Raw genomic sequence first — 20,031 nt, 5'->3', positions numbered from 1 at the left:
CACTAGCTGTGTGATCATAAGAACATGATTTCAGCTTTCTAGGCCTCCATTTTCTGTAAAATGAGGAGGCATGTTGATGGAATTCAATGGTCCTTTCAATGTTAAGGAAAGGGAAAGAAGGGAAGAAATATTTATCAAGCAGGTCCTTTGTGCCAAGCACTGTGTTAGGCATTTTATAATATAATCCCATTTGTTTTTCCCTTTAGTTCTGATTCTTCTTTCACAATATAAGTAATGTGAAAATGTGTTTAGTATGATTGTACATGCACAGCTTATGTCAGATTGTTTGCTGTCTTGGGGAGGGGAGGAAGAAAGGGAGGGAGAAAATATTGGAATTCAGAATCTTATAAAAGTGAATGTTGATAACTATCTTTACATGAAAAATACTATTAAGTGTGAAAAATAAAAAAAGGCTTACTGTAAAAAAAACCAAACAAACAAACACCCACAACAACATAATCCCATTTGATACTCAGGACAATCCCGAGAGGTAGATGGATTTATAATCCTATTATCTATAATCCTATGATAATTGACATAGAAAAGTGGGGAGGCATTCAAAGTTTCTTTCATAAGGAAAATACATTTTAAAGAAACAAATGAGTGTTGATGAGGCACAGAATGGATCACCACCTTACTTTTTCCCCCACCAATCTATCAATAAAGATGTGTCTGGTCCATTTTCCAAGCAGTCGTGTATGGCAAGTTCCCCATCATAAACATATTCCTTCTGAATAAGGAATAAGAGTGAGAGTCATCTGAGTAATATGGAGGCATACAAAGATTCTAATTATTCCTTAATCCTGAGTTTAATTTCTTCAATTAGATGAAGCCCCTATTACAGATCTGAAATCTCCAACATTTTCCATCCACAAAACTTTATTTTGAGGTAGGTCAGGTTGAGTGTGGTAACAAGGACTGAAGGAGGTCAGTGTTGCCCTCCTTTGGAAGCAAGATACAGTCAGAATTCTACCATTCATACAAGCAGCATTTAGAGAAGGTGGAGTGGCACAGTAAGAGAAAACCAAGCTGAAACAGAGTATTTGGCATCAAATGCCACCAGTGATGTCTATCACCTTCATCACCTTGGATAAATGATAAACTGTCCAAACCTCATTTTTCTCCTCTGTAAATGAGAAAGGTGGACTTGATCATCTAAGAAGTCTATGCAAGCTCTAGGTCTATGATCCTTTGAAATGCCTACTATGGGCTTTGCATGAGGATACAAGACAAAACAACCTCTCCCCTCAAAAAGACTCAGTTTTGCAAGGTGAAAATAAATATGTCATGACAAGTTCATGATTTTAGAGCCGGTTTAGAGGCTACCTGGGCCAACCTTTTCACTTTTCATGAGATGAAATCAAGGCCCAGAGAGGTTCAATAACTTCCATAAGATCATACAAGGGCAGAGCATCAGGGTTATGATCTGAGTCATGGTCCACTACATTATGTTGTCTCCACAGAGAAATCAGTAGAGATTATATGCTTCATTTGTTCTAAAGGGAGCTGGTAACTTTATAATTGAGAGGACCTTGCCCATAATAGTTTATGGTTTGCCAGGTAACCATGTGTCCCTTGTAAGGTGGTCCTTGGCTCAGAGAAAATGCTGAGGGAAGAGAGGGAGAGAGAGAGAGAGAGAGAGAGAGAGAGAGAGAGAGAGAGAGAGAGAGAGAGAGAGAGAGAGAGAGAGAGAGAGAGAGGAGAGGGAGAGAGACAGACAGAGACAGACAGAGACAGACAGAGAGAGACAGAGACAGAGAGAGAGACAGAGAGAGAGAGACAGAGAGAGAGATTGAGGATACCTTTTCAAGAGTTACATCAGCCAGTGAAGTCTTTACTTGAAACATTCCTATTAAATTAAGCCTAATGAAATAACTTATCAATTAGCCTCAACTTTGTCATTAAAAAGTGTGAGATTTATCAAAAATTTGCCAAAATATGCCTCTTTTTTTCCTTTTTCTGGCAGTGTCAGGGAACCCAAAGATTTGACATTAATATTTTCTCTCAGGGTATGTCGTAGCTAATTTGTGTGGTCTCTGACTCAGCTTTTATAAATTGCCCAATCTCCATATACAGTTGCTGCCAATAGGAGAAAAGTGCTCTAATATTGAATCGGATGGCTAATGACAGCATCCTCAGGACTTGTGCTAACATGGAAATAATAGGGCCAGAGCCAAGGTCTCTCAGTGACATTGCATGGAACTTGAAGCATTCCAGATACCTTGGGATGCAGAAGTCTGGGTGGCCAATGAGCATCCATGTTAGTTTTCCAATATGCCAGTGTTGTACGTGAAGTGACAGTCCTTCCTTAGTCATACTCATAGAAGCTAAATCAGTTAATGGGCCATTGTGACCAGTCCTGAGATTGGATGAGTGTGGCTGAAAGTCCAACCAATGGAATATTAACCTTTGGAATCTATTCTCCAAAAACACTGAACCTATTTAAGGAAAAAAAGGTATCTTCAGTAGATTGCTTAGCCATTGAGATCAGTTAAGTTCAATTTAAGCTAAAGTATCTGTTATGTAGCAGGAAGCCAAACACACACATACACACATACACATACATATTCATCTATGTCTACATGTATAACTATATACATATGCATGCAATATATGTATACATTATACATAGATGTATATATATATGTGTATACACATACACACACACACATATATATATATATGTATGATAAAGAGACATCCTGGAAGTTAAGAAGATCTAAGTTCAAGCTCCACCTCTGCCACTTCTGAGCTATTTCAGCTTGGATAAGTCACTTCCCTCCTCAATGACCCAGGCAGCCCTCTAAGACTATTGTGTATAAAGAAGTTGCCAGTATACATTGATTGGAGAAAGTTTCTCCCTCTAATAATGATAAGTCAAGTACAAAAAATGAAAGGGGAATCCAGACACTCTACTAGACATCTAGGATTTGAAGACAAAAGCAAAAATCATTTTTGCCCACTCCAAGTTTACATTGAAATGGTATGACAGGTGGATGGATTCTCATCATGGTCCAAAAACAAATCATCAACACATGCTATATGTCTAGAGACCATGGTTAGGATTTTCTCAGTGTCTTCCTCCCTCTGACCTTCAGGTTATTTTAAATTTATGTTATTCTAGGAAGTGGCTAGGTTAAAAACATTCACTGTTCTACTCTGAATTTTTAGAAGGTGTAAACAATGAACCTTCTATGGAAATTAACCAACATTCCTGCACAGTCACATGTCATTGAACCTTTAAAACAACTTGGATTAACAGATGGTAGAAGTGTCCCTATGTTCATTACATAAGGAAGAAAACTAGGTCCCAAAGAGGTTAAAAGACTTGCCTCAGGTCACAGTGTGAATGAATGAACTATTGAGCCAAGACTCTTGACCAGATCAGATCTTCTAGCCTCTGGTCTAATGCTCTCTGAATTACATAATGTTCCCTCTCCTTTAGAAGAGGCCTATATCCTTCTATGTTTCTGTTTCCTTTTCTGTAAAATGAGGCTGCACCTTAGTGTCATATAAGGATGTTCTGGGGTAGGGGGGAAGTGTAAGCTGAGAAGGGAGCAGCAGTAGTTATAATGAATGCAGAAAACAGAAGTCAACTAAGAATTATACTTTTAGTTTGCATGACTTAGTTTAACTGTAGTCCCAATACTTAAGCCCCGTGATGTACTGTGAGATTTATTTCTCCCGAATTTATCTTTCAGATTTTTACCTGCATTTTTTCCACTCTAATTGTTGAACCACCCCCACTCCTTCTCTGTCATGCACTTAATGCAGATGAACATTAAGGATGCATCCTAAATCTCTATTGAAAATCTATTCCAACAAATGATTTTACAAGGCAGGCATAAATCCTTCCAGAGTATAATAGATAGACATGGAAGTTATTATATTCCTTCTTAAACTAGCTTACTGTCTGAATATTTACCATTCTGTTCATTTTTATTTTTTTCTTTCCTTTTTTATTCTTGCATGACCATTCATATGCATGCCTAATGTGAAGTACAAGACTTGACTGTTCTAGGACTGTACTAATAAAATGAAATTTTAAAAATCAACATCTCATTATGCTGGCTTGTTGTACTATTCCACTGGAATGAGAAAAATAAGCAGAATCATGTTAATTATTTGATGTCAGATTTCCCACATATTCTATCCCTCCCTCTTTATTGCTAATAGTACAACACAATCATGATATAGTCTTTGTCTTTTTTTAGTGGTTCTTTTTAGTTTTAATTACTGTTTATAAACTCTGGATATCAAGGAAATTGTCATGAAATGTTTCAATGGTAGGCCAGTCTTATGGCCTACTTAGGCTTGCAGTTCTTTTATTTTCTGATGAAAAATGGTCTTTTATTTTTAAAATTAAAACAATGTTATTTCGTCTCACACACTTAGTCCCACCAGTGGAAAATAAGTATGGCAAATATGCATATCCAATAAAAACTAATTCCAAAAGGCCATGTTAAAAAATATATATAGTTTCCTTCTGGACCCTGAGAGCATTTCCTCTTTACCTGGAGACAGGTAGCGTGATCATCATCAGTACTCTAGAATTATGCTTGGCTATTTTGTTGACCTTAAGTCTTTCAAAGTTGTTTTTCTTTATAATGTTGTTGTTACTTTGCAAATTACTCTCCCTGTTCTGGTATCTTCATTCTGAATCAGTTCATAAATGCCTTCCTAGTTTATCTAGGAAACCATTGCTTCCATCATGTTTTAAGCAACCCAGTAGTATTCCATTTCATTCCTGTACCACAATTTGTTCAGCTATTTCTGAATTGATGAGTAGTATTCTCTCCTTAGTTTCCTCTTCTTTGCTACCATGAAAAGGACTTACCCAGAATTTTATCCCTGACATTGACACCTATGGACAGTTCAGGGGTTACAAAGCTAAGAGTGACAGACAACAGGAGAGCCAGAATCCAATAAAGCCTTGACAAACAAAAATACTAGACAAACCAAATAGGAGAAAATGTGATTGAGGAAATATTCATACATACACCTCAATATAAAGCATAAAATTAATCCTTTGGATCAACTTGATGCATCCAAGATGGAGGAGGTATGCTTACACTATGGTTTACCTGGGGAAAACAACTTGGAGTTTTAGTGGTTTTGGTGGACTGCAAGCTAGACAGTTTTATATGGTTGTTAAAAATAGATAATGGAATAAGAGGCTGCATTAAGAGAGAAATAGCACCCAGGACTAGGCCTGTAGGATTCAACAGTTGTATTATAGCCAGCAAAAATAAAATAAAATAAATGGCTTCACTAAGAGAGGGAAAAGGACTGGGACTGTGACAACAAGAGTCCTGGTGCGGTCTGCCTTTGTCAGAGCACATCTAGGGTACTGGGTTCTACTCAGGATGTTACGTTTTCAGAAGGACATTAAAAAGCTATAGAGCATCTGGCAAAGGACAATCAGGATGGTGAAGTGCCTCAAGACCCTGGATCAATGGAAGGAATAGAGGGAGAGTGTTTGACTGGAGAAGAGGTATTGGTGGCAAGGAGATGGCATGGAAGCAAAAGCCTGCTAGCTGTCTTCAATTTTGCAGATGCTCTTGTGTAGAAGCTTTTGTGTAGAAGAAGTTTTAGGTTTATCTTGCTTAGCTCCATAGAATAGCACTAGGAGCATTCTCTAGAGAGCTCAACAATGTGGCTTGAGCTAAGGAAAGCTTCTTACCATTAGAGCTGCCCAGAGGTGATTCAGGTTAAGAAGTACTAGCTTCCTCTACCTTAGAAGTCATCAAAGAAAGGCTGGGTAGCCAGTTGTGTGTGTGTGGGGGGGCGGAATGGGGTATATGGGATTTCTAATTAGGTATGGTCACTAGATGTGCTCTGACAGCCTTCCAACTCTGAGATTCTATGAGAGGAAAGCTGATTGTGTATACTTCTTAGTAAACATTAGAAGTTACTATATTGAGTCACCATGGGTGATGAATGGGGAGGTTTAGGTCATGTATAGTTGTGACTTGTGTTATTTAACCCATTACATCCAATTAATAATCACCACCACCAGGATTACAACAATAACAATAATTATCAATCATTTTTATATAGGACTTCGCAAAATGCTCTGTAAACATTATCTCATTTGATCTTCCCAACAGCCCTGGAAGGTGGGTATTACTACTGTCCCCATTTTACAGATGGGGAACTGGGGGTCAGAGAGAGAAGTGAAGTGACTCATCCCAGCACATAGTAAAAGGCAGAGGTGAAAGCTGATCCTGACTCTTACTGACTCCAAGTCTGGCATACTATCCATTGGATCATAGACTGAGAACTAGAAGAGGCCTTATATGCCATCAAGTCCCACTCCCTCATTTTACAAATGAGGAAACCAAGACATGGAAAGATTAAATCGCCAGCCCAGTGTCATGGAACTTTTAAGTATCCAAGGCAAGATTTTACAACAGGTCTTTCAGAGTCAAGTTCCCTACTACATTGCCTCTTAAGATGCCCAAGGATCCTTGTTGTTCAGTTGTGTCTGACTCCATGACCCCATTTGGGGTATTCTTGGCAAAGATAATTGGTTCACCATTTCCGTCTCCAGCTCATTTTATAGATGGAAAAACTGAGGCAAACAGAGTTAAGTGGCATGATCAGGGTCACACAGTTAGTAGGTGTCTGAGCTATCCTGAAACTCATGAATATGAGTCTTCCTGATTGCAGGCCCAGCATTCTACTTTGTCACTTAGATTCTTTTAAGGGTGCTCTTAAGAATTCTTATTCTTATCTAAAACTGAGATGATACTACAATGTCTGGGATGGAGTAATAAATACTTGATTGATAACAAATGGTTAATTGATTGATTTTATATCTCTGAGCCACAAAACCTAGAAACTCAGCTCATGTGGTTTGCCAAGGCTCATGATAGTTCTATATTTCTGATTTTGCCCCAACATGTTTATGCTTCTTAAGACCCTTCCCAAGTCATGCAGCCTGGCCCCCAATGCTGCATCAAATGCAGTTTCTCATTCTCTTAACCCTCCAGAGGCTTCTCACCCACACCTGCATTTCCCAGTTCCCATCACAAACACAGATGTTCCTACAGAACTGTGAAGAATATTAATGGGGACAGTGTTACTAAAAACACTTATACCACAGGCCCACAAGCTGTTCTGCAAACTTCTAGCATTAGCCCTTGTTTCTGGCCATAGGAAAAATCTTGTATTGAGGCAGTCTTTGCAGAAAAGTGATTCATCTTCAGCACCTTCTCTTTTCCTGCTGCCAGACTCCTCAATGGTCAAGTTCCACACCTTGCATGTCCCCTCTATCCATCCAATATTCCCTTGGTCCTGAAGAGTGTAGCTGTCTATTCTATTTATCCCACTTGCATAGAAAGCAAACAAGAAGACAGAGCAGAAATAGGCTTGAGCCAGTTGTGAGTCGTTCCTAGAAATGTCTTTAAACATTAACAAACAAGTACTTCCTATTTACACAGCACTCAGGAAGTGTGCTCATGTCTAGCTCCTCTGTCCAAGCTTTCTACTCCTGAAGAGATTCACAATCCCTATGTAGGAAGGCCACTCATTGTTCTTGGGCACTCATTTACCAAAGAATGCTGGTTTTGGAGTCAGAGAATCTAGGTTCAAATTCAGACTGCTATTTGTTACCTTATGGACTTGGGCAAGTAATAGATCTTCTCTCTCTCAGTTTCTTCATATGAAAACTGAAAGGATTGAGGTCGATGCCATGAACTTAGCTAGCCACACTGTTCTTCATACAACAGACACACGTTCTATTTCTGGATCTATACCCCAAGTCTTTCTAGCTGGTTAGGATCTGTCAGACCTTACCCTCCAGTAGCATGGCCTCGTAGATCCCGTGGGGTAGAACTCCATGCCCCCAGGATCAATTAGAGAAAAGAATCAGAGATAAAATGTTCCTTTAGTCTAATTCAAAGTGCTGCTTCCCAATAATATGTATGAACTGGTATATTGGTCAACCATTACAATGTATAGATGTGACTTGAGGCTAGAGGTCATCTATTCTCCCCAGTTATTTTATAGAAGATGAAACTGAAACCCCCAAAAGGGAAGGAAGAAGATTGTAAGGTAGTAAGTAGCATAGGAGATATTTAACTACATGTCCTTAAACTCTTAATCCAAGATGCCATGATCCATTTCATATATTGCATTTTTCCTACCCCATCACAGAATTTCAAGTTTTAGATCTGAAAGAAAACTTAGATACCATATAATAATTCTATAGTTTTTTAAATGAGGAAACTGCGTCCAGACCAGGTGAACTTACCTGGCCATGATAGTTACTTGCACTTTATCAACATCATTAGAAAGTGAGCTTCTTGAGGTCACAGGTCAAGTCAAGTCAACAAGCATTTAAGTACTAACTGTGTGCCAGGAATTATGCTAAATGCTAGGAATACCACAAAAGCTGAAAAAGAGTAGTCCCTTCCCTCAAGGAGCCTCCATTCTGATGAAGGAGGACAATCTATAAAAAGATGCTGAATGGTGGGGGGGAGGGGAGGAGGATCCCAATAGTGACTGAAGGCCACAGGGCATAGCTGGCCCATGCTCTTTCCTTCAAATGAAGATTCTGGGATGAGCTAGCCATTCAGGGGAAGGGGCCATAGGGGCACAATGTATTTCCAGTAGGAGAAGTACAGGGGTAGAGTCAACGTTCAGAGTGAAGACGTTTGCGGTGACATGGTAGAAAAATTCTAGAGAGCTAAAGTGCAGCCCAAGAGGAATGCCACCATGGATTTGGTTTCTCTGTATCTTCAGTGCTTAGCACATTAACTACAAGCTTATCTACTGACAAAGTGAGTTAATAGCAGAACAAGAAGGGAACCTAGCTCTCCTGACTCGTTTGGCGGTGACCTTTCCAATATACTTGGAAGCAAACAAAGCCCTCTCAACTCTCCATTGGCTGGTGTCTGTGCTGTTATTCCTTCCCACTTTGCTTTGCTGTGGCAGTGTGCCCTAACATAGAGCTGGGAGCTTTGAGACTTTAAAGTGAAGTCTGACTATTATGGTCATAGTTTCCCTTCTCTTCTTTCCATTTTCAACCCAAAACAAATTATTTTTTATCTATTGTCCTGAAATCAATCCATTTCCTCTGATAAGTCTTTATTCTCTAACCTGATGAAGTTAAGTTTTTTAGAATATCCGAAGAGATTTTCCTTCTTTGATCCCAGAGACTTGTCATACTGTCACTCAAAATCTCTAGATTAGAAATCTTTAATGGATGAACCAACTCTATGATCCAGTATCTCATGATCCTTACTAGATAACTTCCATCCTTCTGGGGGCAGCTAAATATCTATTGTACCATCCTCAATATGGATGGAAAACAATATAGATCATGGTTTCCCACATAATATCAATGTTGCATTTTTAAATCCTCCCTCTACCAAGCTAAAGAAACTTTAATGCCATTCTACAGCCATATCTCTGGCACCTTGGCATGACTTCTTTATCAGACCTTTCACTTTGTTTCATTTGGAGCAAAGCCATATTTTGTGACAGGTCCTGTTTCACCTTCTGACCATAGAGATGCTTATGGAGGTAAGCTTGTCTACATGTAAGCTCTCCCAGTGGAGTCCAAACTCTGACAGGTTCCATACCAAGATTAAACCATCGAGTTCCATTTATCAGAGAATCAGAGGTGTAGAACTGGGAGGGATCTTAAAAGCCATCAAGTCTAACCCCCTCAGCCTACACACAAAGAAACTGAGGTTCAAAGATGGTATGTCTACTGTCTAAGTATCCCCTATGATGTTAATTCAGATTCATCAACATATTGGCCCTAAGATGATATGATTTTTAGCCCTGGAAATCCTGAAATAGCACCAATTGTCATATGGGGATATCACCAGTCTTGGTGGAATCATACTAGTGACCTATACTAATGAAATCATAGATCCTTGACATACAGACATAAAGGATACTTAACTATCCTCCACTTGGACTTAAATCACAGGCTATAGCTCCTGGCAAAATGAAATGAATATCCAATATTATAAGGTCAGATATTAGCCATCACTTAGGATGATATTGTTGGGCAGGAGTTAGTGCTGAGAAGAGATAACATGTTCCATCCACATCTCCCTATGGCCAATCCTTGTCATGACCATTGGTAGTTTTTAAAAACCAAATTAAGTTAATAAGAACCTAGTCCAGATATGCCTTGCTTTCTTCATTCTACTTGACAATGTCTTCCAAATCCAACAATTGGGCAGATATTTATTAAGCAATTATTGTGTATAAATAATTCTGCCAGATGATGGAGATACAAAAGCAAAATTGAAATCACTCCTTGTCCTTCTTCCTGGGAGAAAACAAAAAAACACAGAGCAAGAAAAACAAAGTACATCAAATTAACCCAGAGTAATTTCAAGAGCAAAAGGAAGAAAAGATTGGCAGGAGAGAAATCGGCACATGCTTGGTTTAGGAAGTAACCCAGAATTTTAAAGGAAGCTGGAGATTTGAAGGGGTGTTGTGAAGAAGGGATGATATTCCAGGCAAGAGAGACAGCCTGTGCAAAAGAGTGGAGGCAGGAGATGAGCAGTCGCATCTAGGGCACAGGCAAGCCTGCCATTTTGCCTGGGACAGAGATTGAAATTAGCCTTAAAGAGCGGGAGAAGTCAAACTGTCAGACTCCTTAAATTCTAAATGGATAATTGTTCATTCTATCTTTTTGCTAATAGGGAGCCATTGAATATTTCCTATTAGGAGTGACATGGACTCATTTGTGGAATATCACTTTGGCAGCTGTGTAGAGGAAGGAGAGAAAAGAAGACAGGTCAGGAGAAGGGAGCCAATGAATAGGATAGTTCTTTAGTCCAGAGGAGCTAAGATGAGGGCTCAAACTGGAGTAGAGGCTGTGTGAAGGGAGAAGAGAGGCTATGTATGTATATATATTTCTATCTTTCCTTCATGACTGGTTTCTAGAATCATAGCCTTCAATGTAAGAAGCACAAATGTTCCCTCAGTTCACCAATTTTGGGGATTATAAAGAACCCCTATCTTCTTTTACCTTTTACTTTTAGGGGTATGGGAAATGCCTCACCCACAAAAAAATTCATCATCTCTTCTTTCATTTTCTTACTCCTTAATATGAATGGGGCAGGGGAAGTCAAGCCTTGTTTGATAACATATTTCTGCAGTTCTGTAATTGAGTATGTCAGTGTTCCAAATCTGTGTTCAGCAATTTATCTGAATAAATTCTAAAAGGACATTCCATCTCAGAACACTTTAGGGATTTCTCAGTTCATTTTTCAGAAAAGAAGAAGCAGGTATATAGACCCCTTAAATGCTGAACTCTACTACAGCTTTTCTTCAAAATTATCACATCTTATTCAGACATAGGTTCCATAAAACTTGCCTTGTTTCAATTTGAAGGAAATAATAAGAAGCATTAAGAAAAGGGATTTGGCTTATACTATGTCTAGTGTTGCTCACTCACAGCCCAGTCCATTGGAGACAATCCATTCTCATTAAGGATGACTTGAGAAATGGATTGTTGTAAAAATAATCATTAATTTCCCATTTTCATTTCACATTTGAGCCAGTATCTATATCCATTTTAAGTATCTATATCCATTTTAAGGAAGCATGAGCCTACATCTGCCTGTTTCTAATTATAAAAATATTAGTCATCCTCACATTTCATGTATAGTCACACTGAATTCAACATTTGCAAAAGTCTGTCTTTCTAATTCTTGTGCATGCCTAATTAAGCCTACAGCACATTGTATCTATGGTGGCAACCCTTCTCCTTTCCAGGAAAGAATATTTTGAATCTTTTAGGCAGATGGAGTGATACATGGAAACAAGCACAGCCTGAGGAATCACAGGATATGGGTTCAAATCCCACCCCCAATGTACAATTTTGTCAAGTCATTCTCCAAGTCAGGGCTTTCTTTTCCTAATCCAGAAAATGAGGAGACTATATTTGACATCCATTGACATATCTCCTGTTTCTAAATACATCATCTATATAAAGAATGGCATGATGCTTCGCTCTCTCACTATGCCCACCATTAAAGAAGATGAATCTGCTAAAGGGAATCTAGATTGTTTCTTTTCCTTCCTGTTCCAAATAGACTAATATAGCATCAGACGATTTAAATTTCAAAAGGTTATAGAAATCGTTGATTCCAACTTCTTTATTTTTCAGATAGAGATGCTGAGGCCCTAAATGTTGAAGTGACTCATCGAAGGTCACATAGATAATAAGGGGCAATGTGGTTCACTACTGAATTTGGAGTAAGAAATCGGACCATAGTGCTTCAGGCAGCAACCTCCTAGGGGTTTAATTTCCTCATCTGCAAATTGAAGGGTTTGTACCAGATAATTCCAAGATCCTTCTCAATCCAAATCTATGATGTTAAGTATCTGTAGCTCCAATGCTATATTCACAGTGCCTATGGAAGCTGTGAATGTCCCCACACAATTCTGAACCATGAAATACCACACTCTCCACATGGAAGGCAGAACCAAACATTTATTCAGACACCAGAAAGTCGAATCCATCATATGTAACAATAATTGATACATAGTAACAATGCAGAGAACACCATCCCCAAGTCTTCCCCCTGCTCAGCTTCCCACAAACCAGCTCCATTCAACAAATCACAAACCAGCTCTTCATCCTTCCTAGCGCTGACTGCACCCATGATTAACTTCCTCTCAACTCTGCTCTAGCTCCACCTCTTTGTGTTCCACCCATTCAGCAAACTCATCCCACCACAGGCTCCATGTGACTCAAACTAATGTGACTCATACTTCCGTGTGAAGGTCACATGGGCCTATTAATGAATAAGAAAGATCTCCCCATTTAAATTACCGTGACAGTATCAGAATCTGAAATTTTTTAAGCCAGAGCTTGGATTTCAATACCTTCATCAAAGCAAGCTCCATAACTGAGAGATATAGGGTATTTTCAAAGTTTAGTGAGCTCCTTCGTGCCTTCAGTACTGGACAAAGGCTAACATTGGTACAGGCATAACTCAGCAACTTCAAAATCCTGCTGGATTTTGTCTCCAAATTGGATTTTCTACTTTTAAAAAGCCCATTTTCAACTCTGAGGCTCCAAGAACCACAAATATATAACCAGCCCTCTTTGTCAAACACTTAAAAATATAGAAGAGGAAATGTGACAGTCTCTCTCTCTCATGGGGGAAGCCTTTCTGAGTGCAAAGAAAAATCTCTGGCTGATTGAAGTATTAAGGTGGGTTTTACATCTTCCTAGAAACCTACAATGTCAGCCTGGCCCATGCCAGATGTACAATGTAAGGCTGAAAAATGGAGAACAACAGCCCAAGGAGACTAAGGCTGAGGGAGAAGCAATGGAGGGAGAGGAGATCTAAGACAAAGTTGAGCTGGAGGGTAATTTAAGCAAGGAATACTTTTGAGCAGTTCTGAGATCTGCTGATGTATGAAAGAGATGAACAGAAAATTGTCATTATTTCTGTGTGGGCCAGTGATGCCAACTATAACACTAGTCAGTGGTGCTATATTGGACAGTTAGCCAGCTGGGACTCCAGTCTTTTAATCTGTTATGTAGGACTAGTGCTGAATCTTTCCCAGACTTTTCTTAAAGGGGAGTGTGAGTTTTTCCTCTCTAGTTACCACCTTCTACTCAATATAAGTTTTCTCTAAAATTAGATCAACTATACTATTATGGTAGGTGGCTTGCTTTTGACCTAAAGGCTTGATCTAAAAGTAATGATACTCAGTTCTTAATAATAATGTAATAATCCCTTTCTTATATTCTAGAGTTGATTTCAGAATAAATATTTCACAATCACAATAGCTTAGAGCCCCCAGTTGGGAAAATTCTAACCTTCCAGTATAGGTTTAACTCCCTTTCCAATTTACATTTTTGTTTATCTCTAACCACTAATTTATTTATATGAGGCAAAAACCAAGATATGGGTAACTTTAAACAAAAGCAGAGAATTTTAGAATGTCTGTTACTAGAGAGATAGAAGGAGGGAGCGTTGAGAAAAGATCAGACTTTGAAAAAAAATGTTCCTCAACAATTAAAGTGAGTGCAGTCAGTTGCTTCAGCCCCCATCTTCTGTTTTTTAGTGACCAACTGTAGGGATTCAGTGGCCTTCCTTGAACTCTCCCTTCCCTGCTATAATATAACTTTTCTCACTTTTAGTCTTCAAATTTTCCTTTTATTTTCTCCTTTTATCTATTGACATTGTGCACTTCATTCCTTCTGGCTCAACTCATTATGTCCTAGGCAGGGCCAAGGGTATTATCCCCCCAGTGCTGCTACTATTCAGCCAGTATTCCCTGGGGTAAGTACACTTTTGTCTTTGTATCTCTAGCAACTAGCATCATTCATTGCACATATACAGTAGGTGCTTAATAAGTGTTTATGGAATGGCATTCCCACATTCCTCCAAAGTGAGAGTTTCTCTAGCACTCCCCTCACCCTTATTTCTAATCCTTACAGAGTCTATTGAGGTTCCATACACTGGAATCATGAAGAAAAAGAAAAAGAAAAGTGAACACCATTTTGAGTCAGTAGAGTATAAGGCCCAAAGGCATGAAATCATCTGGTTTATTAGTCCTGAGTGTAAGAGAGTGCTAAGCTCTCTGAGGTAAGGGAAGTCACTGAATCTCCATGAGCTTGATTTTCTTCATCTAGAAAATGAAGATAAGAAAAATTTATAGTACCCAATAATTTATTAATCAGTCATGCCAGAAGTTTCCATGGTTCCTTGCAAGCATATTGTAATTTCAGGCAGAAAACAGAAGACAATCGTTTATAAAGTTCTATAAAGATGGCAAGCACTGTGGTAAGTGTGGGACATACAAATACAAGCAAAAACAGGAAGGCCCTATCCTCAATGAGCTCATATTCTAACTGCAAAAGGGAACTGAAAAGCTGAGGATCTGTGATGCAGCAGGAAAGAGGCTGAGGGACCCTGCCCTTACCTAGTATATGGATGTGGTTTTAAACAAAGTAAAGTCAGAAGCAGAGCCAGTAGGGCAATGAAAGTTGGCTGGATTTGGCTCTTCCATACCATGGAGAGTCCAGGAATAACTCAGCAGTGGGAGAAGGAGCAGGCCTGGTGGAGAGGTATTCCCGAGTGAGAAGGTCACAGGAATGGTAGGATGTTCTGGGTTAAGGAGGTTCCAGTGACTAAGGGAAGTTTGAGAATGGACAGCAGCTGAGGAATGATATGATTGTCCAGAAAGTTCAGGAAGTCAGTAGCAGAACTGGGAAAGGACATATCAACTTCCATGCTTCCTTTCTTCATAAAACAAAGGAACAAGGTATTTAGTTTAGCAACAAAGATGAATTACACATATTAACAGAAATTTATGAAGAGATGTTTGGAAATGCAACCTTAATACATGGTTAATCATTGTGAAAGTGTGCTGAATCCATCTTTTTGAAATTAATTGATGCCTATGAAATGAAGCCAATCATACATTGAGAACATGCAACCAAACACCCAAGTGTTGCACTGGTATTCATCTAACATTGATAGATGTAAAGGAAGGAAGGCCCTCAGCATCTTTAGTAGATCTTGTATGGAAGAGTTAAGGAAGAACATGGAGAGGAATCACAAAGGGTAGGAAAACACAGAGGGAATATAAACTAGGTTGGGAGAGAGAGTAGTCCCATGGATCAGACTCAAGAGCCAAAAAAGGTTGAAAGTAGAGGTTTACATACACAGATGTCTAAATAGAGAAATAAATACTGATATAGAGATCTATAAAATGATAGGTCCATAGTCAGATGCCTTTGTAGATAGAGAAATAGGGAGAGACATAGTTATTATAGAAAAACATTAAAAATAAGTAGAAAAATATAAAACTATATAGAAATATACTTCTTAGACTTTCAATAATCCCATATATAACTATGAATATAGGGATAGAAAACTATAGGGATTGATCAATATATCAGTCTAGGAATAGTTAAAAGATTAAAGTTACATATAGGAATATGGAGTATGTATATATACATATATACACATACATGCATGTATGTATAGTTACACATGTGTATGGATATAGATATAGAAATATAAGGTAATATAGCTATAATTATAAAGATAAGTAGATATAAATATGAATATTGATGTAAATATCACTATAAATAAATATACAACTAGATCTAGATTACAGATCACATAAAGGCAAAGAGATTGAGAGATGAGAGAGAGAAAGAGAGAAACACAGAGAAATGGATATGGATATACATACAGATATTTGTGGATGGATAGATAGACAGACAGACAGACAGATAGATATTTCTCCAAAATTCATCCACCTTTCCTAACTTCCTTGTTACTATTGAGGGTAACACTATCTTCCCAGTCACCCAGGCTCACAAATTAGGTGTCATGGTTACTTCTTAATTCTATCACACACACACACACACACACATACACACACACACACACACACACACACACACACACACACCATATGCAATCTGTTGCCAAGTCCTGGCATGTTTGCTTTCATAATATCTCTCACATATGCTCCCTTCACTCTGTAGACCCTGCCCCCATCCTTGTGCAGGCCCTAACAACCTCACATCTTGGCTTTTTCAGCAGGGTGCTGGCTGGCCCTTCCTGCCCCAATTCTTTTCCCATGGCAATTCATCCTCCTCTCAATTGTCAAAATGATTTTCTTAATGCATAGGTATGACTATGTTTACTTCCCTACTCCCTAAGTCCCAATAGCTCCCTCTCACCTCCAGAATGAAATATAAAATCCCCTGGAGTTCAAAGCCTTTTATAAAATGCCTCCACTTATCTTTCCAGGCTTCTTAGACTTTCAACAATGCCATATATTCTGTGATTAGTGACTCTGACCACCTGGATGTTGCTTGAACAAGACATGACCTATGAGAATTACTCTAAGCATTCTTCCTGGCTCTCCTTCATGCCTGGCATGGTCTCATGCCTTCTCATTACCACCTAGCTTTCCTGACTTCCTTCAACCTCAGCTCAATCCCACCTTTACCAGGAAACCTTTCCCAGTTCTCCATAATCACAATGGTTTCACTCTGTTCATTTCTTCTAATTTCTCCTGTCTGTATCTTGTTCATATCTGCTTGCAGATTGTCTTTCCCATTAAACTGAGCTCCTTGAAAGCAGAGACAGTCTTTTGCCTTCCTTGATATTTTTAATACTTCGTACAGTTCTTGAAACATGACGGGAGCTTAATGGTCATTCATTGACTGAGTGCTCTCTGTGGCCTAGTGGAAAGAGTATATCAAATTTGGAATTAAGAATATCTGGATTCAAATCCTGCCTGAGACACAAATAGGTTCATTTCAAATGGAACGTTTACGAAGCAACTACTTAGTGACCCTAAAAATTATTGGTCTGAGCCTCCTATTCCTCATTTATAAAATGGGGATGATAGCGGCTATAGTGTTCATATCCTAGCTTTAGTGTGAAAAACAAATCAGCTCTTGGTGGTAAATATGGAAATGTCTGTTGTTCTCATTAGATGTTACTATAGATTTGAAGTAAAAAACAGAGTAATACTATTGGCAGAGATATTTAGATCAAGATTATCAAATCCATTCATTTTTTCTTGAATTTTCCTAAGAAATGTTTTAATTTTTCACTTACTTTCCATGAAGAGACCAATTAAATTTCTCCCGCAACAAATTTCAGCCACAAACTTAATGTATAAAACATATAATCCAATATTTATATCCAGCCAGAGAACTGAGTTGACAAGCAGACATTCACACCTCCTCTCAATAGGCAGGCGACCCATAAAACGAAAATACTCCATGCTTTTAGAGGAAATACATAAATACTTTTTCCCTTGTTGACAGTAAGGGTTCCAGTGGGCAAAGCCTGTGTTCCATGCTTGTGGGAAGTACTTAAAGGTTCTGGGCTAGAGTCTAAACAAAGATATTGATCAAAGAGTCTTGAATCAGTTCAGAGGACAAATGATGCAGAAGAAAGATAACTTGCAGAATGAGTCTCTTTCTATTTTTATTTTAATTAAGATTGTAAAATAAAAATAATATGGACAAATGTTATTTAGACTATGATTTAAGACATTGGGAGAAGTACATTAAAAGATAGTGAAGTCCAAATCAATATGAAAACATTCAGACTCTTACAACTGCCCATTCTGTTTGGGGTCTGTTTGCCCAAGCAGATGTCATTGATCCTCTTTGGACCTCAGTTCTCTCATCTGAAAAAGGAAGAGTCAGCTGCTGATGTTGGTAAATCCTAAGGTTTCCTTCCAAATCTTTTATCTGAAGTTCTATGATTGACCCTCTTTTCCTCCCTGTAGATCACATCTATTTTCATTCCAGCAGAGAATCATTTTACTGAATCAGAGAATGAGAGAATTAGAGCTAGAAGAAACCTCAGTGACCAAGTCATCTAGCCCATCCATGAAAAGAATTCCCATTATATTATACCCAACAAGTGGTCTCCTCTTGAAGACTTCCAATGAGGGGAACCTATCACCTTAAAGCAGACCATTGCACTTTTTAAGTTCTGCTAATTAACGTTAACTAAATGTTTGTTAAATTTACTTGTGTGGTCCTTCAGTGCATGGGTTACAAAAATGAAAATGAAATAGTGTCTGCTTTCAGGAGACTTACACATTTATTTGGATAGTTATAACTTTTGTACCCATAATCAATCCACAAGCATCTATTAAGCACTTACTATGAGCCAGACATTATGCTAGATATTAGAAATAAATGCAGTGCATGAAAGATTCCCTACCCTCAAAGAGTTTTTATGTGATCCAATAAACAATATGGGAAAGCAAATAGACCAAACCATTTAGAGTCAGAAAGGTATGGGTTGCAAACCTGCTTCAGATACTTACTAGCTCTATGATGCTGAATGAGTCACTTAAACACTCTGTACCTTAGTTTACCTATCTATAAAATCGGTTGATTGAACTCACTGATCTCTAAATTCTCATCTAGTTCTATGGACATGAATAAGTGTATACAAAAGAAAGTAGTCCTGGGTCAGTGCACTGTCCCCATCCCTACACAGTCACCTCTGAAACACTTCCTAGTCATGGAATACTCTATAGCCATGAACACAGGCTGATGGAGAAATGCACATTCAGGTAGGTTGCCAGTGGAGGCAAACTTGGTTTTACTTTCCTTTGTTTTGTGTGACTGTGTAGATGTTTCTAAAGCTTGAGAAATGAAAAGGGATTCTAATTATAATTATAGAAATGTTAATTTTTAAATTTTTATTTAGAAGATGCTTTTTAGCAACAACATTTTAAATTAAAGTGTGTACATTCAAAGACAATAACAAGGCATCCAGAGCCTCATTAAAAGATAAATGGGCCTTTTCTTTCCTTTGTTAGATGATTTAGGTGTCTATAACAGGAGAAAAATACCCTTTTAAGGAACTCATGCCTTATTAAGAATTGCTTCCCAATTCCACAGGTACATCATTGGATGGTTGTGTAGGTTGAGATAGGCTTTCCAAAGCTCTTATGTTTTTAAGATAATGTCCTCCAATTAAAAGTATGAAACTGCTGGTCTGTTGGCATTATAGAAAGGCTAGAATATAAGCTCTGTGAGGGCAGGGGACCTTGAGTCTTGTATTTCTAATGTAGCACAGAACATTCTACATAGTAAATAATACAAGACTTAATGAATTTCATTGAATTGAATTGACTAGCAAATAAATTCAATTGACCCTCTATACACAAATTCACTATATCTCCCAGTAGTCATTACTATGTCATCATTGCAACAAGACATCTTAACCTTTATGCACCATGATTTCTTTTGTAAGTCTGGTGAATTTTATGGGCCTCATCTCAGAAAAATGTTTTCAAATTTATAAAATAAAACATATAAGTTTATTAAGGAAAGTAATTATTTTGAGATGATTATCAAAATACATTTTAATGTTCATAGGCTCCAGCACAAAAAGTATGAGGATCAGAATGAACACTGAGTTGGGAGCAAACAGACATGGACTTGAACCTGAGCAATACCACAAATTAGCTGTGTGACTATAGGGAAATCCCTTATTTCCCAAGCCCTGATTTTCCACACCTCATCAA

At 38.3% G+C, this 20,031-nt stretch overlaps 1 protein-coding gene across 1 annotated transcript in view; it reads left to right on the top strand.

Annotated features, from left to right (window-relative positions):
- The window catches only part of PRKG1 (protein kinase cGMP-dependent 1), a 1,294,615-nt gene that overhangs the window by 818,510 nt on the left and 456,074 nt on the right, over positions 1 to 20,031 (top strand). The window lies entirely within an intron of this gene.

Source organism: Notamacropus eugenii, chromosome 1 (assembly GCF_028372415.1).
Source record: "Notamacropus eugenii isolate mMacEug1 chromosome 1, mMacEug1.pri_v2, whole genome shotgun sequence".
Taxonomy (NCBI): domain Eukaryota; kingdom Metazoa; phylum Chordata; class Mammalia; order Diprotodontia; family Macropodidae; genus Notamacropus; species Notamacropus eugenii.
Note: the sequence above shows the minus strand (reverse complement) of the source record. Positions and strands in the feature narration are given on the sequence as shown.